The sequence below is a fragment of the Aphelocoma coerulescens genome, chromosome 10 (genome assembly GCF_041296385.1).
Source record: "Aphelocoma coerulescens isolate FSJ_1873_10779 chromosome 10, UR_Acoe_1.0, whole genome shotgun sequence".
Classification (NCBI taxonomy): Eukaryota; Metazoa; Chordata; class Aves; order Passeriformes; family Corvidae; genus Aphelocoma; species Aphelocoma coerulescens.
Window position 1 is genome coordinate 9,268,899 of NC_091024.1, and position 6,049 is coordinate 9,274,947.

Consider the following 6,049-nt stretch of genomic DNA (forward strand, 5'->3'; position numbering starts at 1 on the left):
GGGACAAACAAGAAGGGTTTTTTTTATACTATTCAGAGTTTTCCTCTCCTCTGTCAAACAAACAAAATTAAAAAAAGCAGAAAGGAGAGGCAGGGATGTGAAGCGTCTGGAAATTGTATTTATTTTAACTTGAGCTGTGCCAACCTGCAGTATACAAATACTCAGTCAAAACTGCCTCCCATCTGTGTTTATTGTGGAGGAATAGCAACATCCAATGGCCAGTTCAATGCAGGTTAATTGCAGGCATGTATTGAATTCCCTGGAGAGCCAAGTGCACAGTTAGCTCCCCTGGTGTAATCTCTTTCTGTTCCATGAAGGAAATCAAAAAGAGAAAGAACAACAATGCCAACCCACAGAAGAGCTTGATGCTTCTCTGCACAGAGGGGGGGAATCTGCAGGGAACAATAAGAGTCTATTAAATTCTTTCACTGGCACCAGAGAAGTAAAATGAACATAAATTAATCAGCTACAAAAGATGGGACAAGTGTTGGTGCAACTCTATTGAAGTCAGTGGAGTTGTGGAAAGGATAAATTTAACTCAGGATCTTGCACTGTCTGCATACTTGAAAGTGGCTTGTTGAAAAAGCTGGGCATTCTTAGAAAAGAAAAAAGGGGTGGGAGAAGCTCACACAGGGAAATGCCATCCTTCAGCATCCCTGAACACTCACATTTTCACCATAGACATATTAACATTTACCATTTCATTCCCTTGCATCTATAAAGCCATTTAGCCAAGTTTTTTGAAGGCATTTTGACACATTGTGGGCCTCAAAGTTTTGAGTGTAAAACACCCAGACTGACAACAGCTGCACCGAAAATTAGTGCCCTGCAGAGGTGCAGGGTGGGCAGGGCCAGGTGCACATTGGAAGAAGGAGAGGGGCAGCCTCTGGTCTATGTGAACCAGAGAAAACACACCAGATCTGGTGAAAGAGCAGGGAAAAGGGATCTACAGGTTTGTTACTGTCACAGCCTGGGAAATCCACACCAAAAAGGCACACAAAGTTCAGGGTCCTAAGATGAACCTTAGTCTCCTTCTCACAGCTGAAGTTCTATTCTATGCACCACATGTGGCCTAAGAAAAGCCACATAAATGCTTAACAAAAAGAAAAAATAAACAAGAAAATTATGGTGTTTGTGGTGTACCCAGAAGAAAAAAACTCTGAATGGTGCCAGAAGGGAAGCACAGTCCCCAAGGCCTGCCAGTGAATGTCCTTCTAGGTGCACGCTGCCAGCACCCACAACACGACGGGGATGAGGATCTCCCTCAAAGTACCAAATCAGGTTTGGAGCTTTAAAACCAGGACCAGATGTCCGGGGTGAAGAGAAAGGGAGGGAGGCACTCAAGAGACTGCAGTGTCACACACTGGAGGAAAGGCAGTGCCTTGGCACGCCTTCCCACAGCCAGGTCCAGCCCTGGAAGGCAGCAGCCTGCTTCCACATGGAGCAGGGAGAGTCAGCCAGGCCAGAGAGAGCTCCAGGGCAGAGTCCTGGAGGAGATGAGGCCAATGCATGAGAACAATACTGCAGGTGCACAGTAAATTGCTATCACAGGGAGCCACATTCTTTCCCTGACATCCCCTTTTGCTTTGGGAGTGGGAATCCATTTAGCCTTAAAATACCTCCTTCCACCTCCCTAGTGAGCTCTGTGGCTGGCACAGTGACCTGACACCAGTGTGACCCGCCCTGTCCCACTGAAGGAAAATCTGCTCCTCACCCACACACTGCACCAGCTTCAGAGGGGCTTCATGGGGCAGTCGGTGCCTGCTGCCCCCAAACTCCTCGTGTGTGCTCAGAATTTCAGCCTCTGAACTGTCAGCCTTGGGGGGTTAATGCGTTTCCTCCTTCTTTTCCACATTGCCAGTGGCGATGTCCTTCTTACAGATCCAAATTCTTAGGGGCATTTTCAGCTCTTCCTCCCTCTTCTCCCAGACGTCAAAGCTGCCATTAAATCCTCCTGCCCAATTTACAATGCTGAAGCCTTTCAGCCAAGGCTGAGTCATCTCTCGCCTCGTCTCACTGAAGCTTTCTCCCCTCCAGGCTTCTGCCCTCATCCCCTCCAGTCCATTTATCCAGTCACCTACTTTCTCTGCCATCCTCAGATCCTTCTGCTTCCCAGCCAATGTTCATCACATCAAAGTTTATTGTTTTCACATTCAGCACCTTGCTCAACTTCTTTTCTTTTGACTCTTTCCACTTCCCCCTCTTTTCCCTTTCATCCTGGCCCTCCTCAGCTCTCCCAGGAGACAATTTGTTCATCACTTTCTTCCAATCTCATACCAGAGTTTTTTGTATATGCCAGAAACCTGATCAGGCTACAGTTCTCTACCAGGTCAGATCCATATCTCTCATGTCTATGAGTAAGTTTAGTTTGTCCTCACTTTGCAACATCAAAATAACCATTATCACCATGAAACTAAAATTAATGCTACACTTTTCTGCTTCCTTTAGTTACATCCCAGCCTCATGCTCACACTGACTTCAGGCGACAAGCTGTTCTTCTCAGGCCTCACACCTTTTGGGCCTAACAGGGTTATACAAGTGTTAACAACTGTGCACCACCTCCCTAAGATCTATTTCTTATATTTCACCCAAAACTATTTGAGCTCCCTGTTTCAAAACAAAACCTTAAACCATTTTCCCATATTACAGTACTTAAAATGAAATATCTGTAAGCATTGTGGGGTTGGATTCTTAAAAAGCAGAAGCTGATAAGGCTTTGTTGACATCCATGAAGGATAACTGGCTTTATTAAATTGTGTTGAGCAACATCAGCTGGAAAGTCAGCCCCACAAACAAACATTTGAATAGATTTAGCTCACTAATTCTGAGTTCACCATTGCAGCCTTGGGATTTCACACTGCCAAATCTCTTTCAGAAACTCAAGAGCAAGAACATGTTTCTCTTCACACTGAATTCTCAGTTCAGAACAAGCTCTAGGCAGAGGCTCCACACAGGCTGTTGTTCAAACTGCTGAGCCAAGGAGCTGAGCCTTTCAGCCTGGAGGTGACACCTATGGCCATGACCCACGGTGCCCTCATTTACCTCTTGAATTAAAATGGAACATAGTGGCACATTTCCTGTCTTACTCCTTGGGTAGTCTCTCACACGAGGCTTCAGACTGCAGAGTTCATCATTAAACGCAGATTTTTCACCCCCAGGAAGTTCCAGAGGCCCAGAGAAAGATGGTACCAGCTTGAGTTCCTACAGTGGATTCAATTACAGTATGCAAGGGACATTTAAACAAGCTTCCCTGGGATAAATGAGAGAAAAGAGCCAGCACACTCAGCATGAGGAAAATAAAAAGTAATCTTCAGCTGGTGCCAGCCATGCATATTTTGAAAACCATCCCCTTCAGCCATTACCAACAAAAAGTCAGCAAAAACTTATTTTAGAATCTGAAAAGACAGAAATTTAAAGCATTTGGCGGCACAATCTGTTACTTAGGGACAAGCTCATTAAAAATGCAGCACTATTTACTGAAGGCAAAATGCAGACATGCACTTTTGCATGTAAAGCAAGCACTTATGGAGTGATAGGAACACCTTTCCTTCTGATTGGAATAAGGAGAGCTGGTTAAGTGTTCTGATGGATGGCCCTCTGAAAGAAGGTAATGATTGGAGAAGCCAGACCCAAACCTCACACAAACCCATAAGGCCAGTGAGTAAGAGATCGGATTCAACAAGAAAAGGGCTACAGGGAGTTAAAAAAATCTTAGGAGGAGCTATGGAATGGGCCCTGTCTGCAGGCACATTGAGGAAGGGCAAGTGTGAGCTCAGTCAGGGAGCAGTCTGAGCAGCACAGCTCCATGGCTTTGGGAGGGGATAAAATTGAGAAGGGACCAGGAAATTGAGTTGCAAAGGCAAATGTCAAAAAATGCAGAAAGGAGCAGGGGAAACCAGAAATCAAGAGAAGTGACATGGTGGAAAGATGAGACTGAGGGAAGAACACTGTGACTGTCACCTCAAATCAGAGGGAAAGGAGGGGGGGAAGGACCCAGAGCGGAAGAGGTTTATTATTCTCCTTTTTCCACTGAGATACTTCTTTTCCCTGGCCAGCTGCTGCAGACTGCAGCTGAAGCTTGTTGGGGAACCTCATCTACTTGAGCCAGAGACTGATCTCACCGTGGATTTACACTGCCATGAATCTCTGGCTTAAATCAAGCAGTTACTCTTCATCCTGACTGATCAGGAGCAAAGCCCTTGGGAGCAAAAGGTGCTATAAGAGTGTGAAGCATTTTCTTAAACACAAAGAAAAGACCCTGAGCATAAAGAAACACTTCAAGCTCACAGCTAGGAATTCCCTTGCTACATAAAGCCATCAGCCATTCCTATGATATATTCCTGAAGACAACATATTAGACACATTGTATACGCTCTCTAACGCATCTGAAAGTAAACACAATAACCATTGAAATAATCATTACCAGGCTGATGTGCTCTGAACTTTTCTAGATCTTTTATAGGCTGATTTTAATCTCTGGTCTTCAGACCCCTGGGTATCCACGGTTCCCTTGGAAATACATCTGTGAAAGTTAACTAAAAAAAAAAAAAAAGAAAAACATAAACATAAACAAAGAAAGCAAGAGAGCTGTCCAAGACTTAAACCCAAGAGTTCCTGTCCAAGAAGAAAAAAGGGGCAGATTGGCAAATTTAAAAGGGTTAAAACTTTGAGAGACTTGCAAAATGAGTAGACCAGCCTGCTACAACTCCATGGCAACCATGTATTTCCACATATGGAAAAGAACGAACAGGGGAAGACAACTTCCCAGTCAAATAATATCTTTTTCTGGTCAAAGAATTTTTTGTGGCATAGCTCCACAACCCCACATGATTCAGAAGACTGAACATCATTCCAAACTATTCTGGCTTCACCAAAAATCTCCAGAAAAAGGAGATTTTTCAACCCCAGGACCTAACTCACTTGGCTACTTAACACTGTGTCCAAGCTTCCAATCTGGCAGCCAGAGAAGCATCTTCTCTATTGGAAAACTGGAGATACATGCTAAGATGAATTCATTCAAAGTAGCCTGACAACAAAGCAGAGGTTTATAAAGAAGCCAGTCTCTTCCAAATTGTTTCGCTCCTTTAAATTTTCCCAATCTGGCAAATATGAGGGAACACTAGGGGAAAATTTATAGAGGGAGCAGAAAAATGTTCCCTCTATACCAATATTTGATGCAATAAATAATTAGAATAATTTTTTTTAAGACAATCTAAAAAGCCCTTATTTCTGTGTTTTTGGTTTTTGTCTTACCCTCCACTTCCTGTTCTGCAACCCTTATATAAAAATAAAATAAATCAAATAAAATCTTTTTTTTTTTAACACAGACTGCATGGAAAATGAATGGAAAGGAAATAAAAGAATCAGTATTCCTGGTGAGTAATTTGGCTAGAGGAAAAAGACAGATACAGATCAGATTCTTTTGATATGTTAAAAGCATCCCAAAATGCCTACACTTTGGATGCTTTTACACAAATTATCTTTCATCATAAAAGTACAAAATACATATAATGGACAGCTCATCTCTCTCCAATGAATATGTAGCCACTAGCTGATAAGATAATAGGCTAAACACTGACCTGTCACAGACTTGATGATCATAAAACTAGAGTTTAAAAAGTTGGTTCTCACGTCTCAGGCATTTAATGGGCAGGCACTAAGATCAGCTTCCAATCTTCAAACTCTTTTCATACTGTTCTGCCTTAATAAGCACAGGCATAACCCTCAGATTGGTTGTATTTGAAGAAAGACACTGTTTGTACAAATAATTCTCCTGCAACCTCCATTTCCTGGAACTCCTTCCCACTTAACCTTAGAATGACTTCAGTGTCATGCAGTTGCTCCAAAACAGATTAAAAATCTCCTTATTGAGAGCAGCAGCCCAATTTGGTTTATATTCTAATCTCGAGAGGCAGCTGAAGCATTAGCTGATGGATAGGCTTCTAAAAAACAAATATTATTATTTTTGCAATGTGCAAAGCAGCTGAACAGTTGAGAACAGAGCCTCAGAAGTGGAAACTCTTTACTGGTGGCCTTCTCCATCTCACCC

At 43.0% G+C, this 6,049-nt stretch overlaps 1 long non-coding RNA gene across 1 annotated transcript; it reads right to left on the minus strand.

The window, feature by feature from the left end:
* Positions 1 to 313: 313 nt before the first annotated feature.
* LOC138116474 (uncharacterized) lies at positions 314 to 5,683 on the minus strand. Its single transcript, XR_011154163.1, has 3 exons — positions 5,580 to 5,683; positions 4,424 to 4,535; positions 314 to 392 (listed from the first exon to the last, which is right to left on the minus strand). It is a non-coding gene; the product is annotated as an uncharacterized lncRNA (long non-coding RNA).
* Between the last annotated feature and the right edge of the window lie 366 nt (positions 5,684 to 6,049).